This window comes from Galeopterus variegatus, unplaced genomic scaffold (genome assembly GCF_000696425.1).
Source record: "Galeopterus variegatus unplaced genomic scaffold, G_variegatus-3.0.2 Scaffold2432, whole genome shotgun sequence".
Lineage (NCBI taxonomy): Eukaryota > Metazoa > Chordata > Mammalia > Dermoptera > Cynocephalidae > Galeopterus > Galeopterus variegatus.
Genome location: NW_007728543.1, coordinates 1 through 709, shown reverse-complemented (window position 1 = coordinate 709; position 709 = coordinate 1).

Here is a 709-nt window from a genome sequence, read left to right as displayed (position 1 = left end):
TCTAAATTGTCTTCTGTGGACCCCTGAGGGCCTGCTGGGTGGGTGAGGGGAGCAAGCCCACTGGACTCTGGGCACCTCCAGCCCCAGACGGCACTGGAACTGTGGCTTGTTTTACATGCTGGGCTTTGCTGGCACCACTTGGTGGAAGGAAGTGCACCATTGCTTCGGAAGAAAACCACAGATACGGTTCCTAGACTTTAGGATTTCACTAATTAACCAACTAACCAAAAATTTAATTTGGAGAATCTCCATAAAGTTGCCAACTTTTTATTTTGACAATCAAAGACATTTAAAAAATCATCTTCTACTCTTACCTTCATTTCATCAAGGAAAGGAACTTCTAACACCAAAAGAATAAGAGCATAATTTCAGAATAAAGGACAATGCTTCTAATAGGATAAAACTAGGTTTACAAAAAACTCTCAGGTAGCTACTATTATTTTTCTCAGTGTCCTTGAAACACTGATTTGCCCACGGGGATCAGGGAACCACTGACAGGTCTCAACACAGTAGCACACGGAGGAGGAAAGGGCGAGGGCCTTCTCCCGGTCACACAGCGAGGAAGTGGCAGAGCCCAGCCAGAACTTTCCATACTGCTGCATGACATGGCTCCCTTCCCTCTCTGCCCGTTCTCCTAGTCTCCCTCAGCCGCATCTCTCTGTGGCCCACCCTTGCTTACCCGAGGGCGAGACACGGTAGCCGCTCCCCC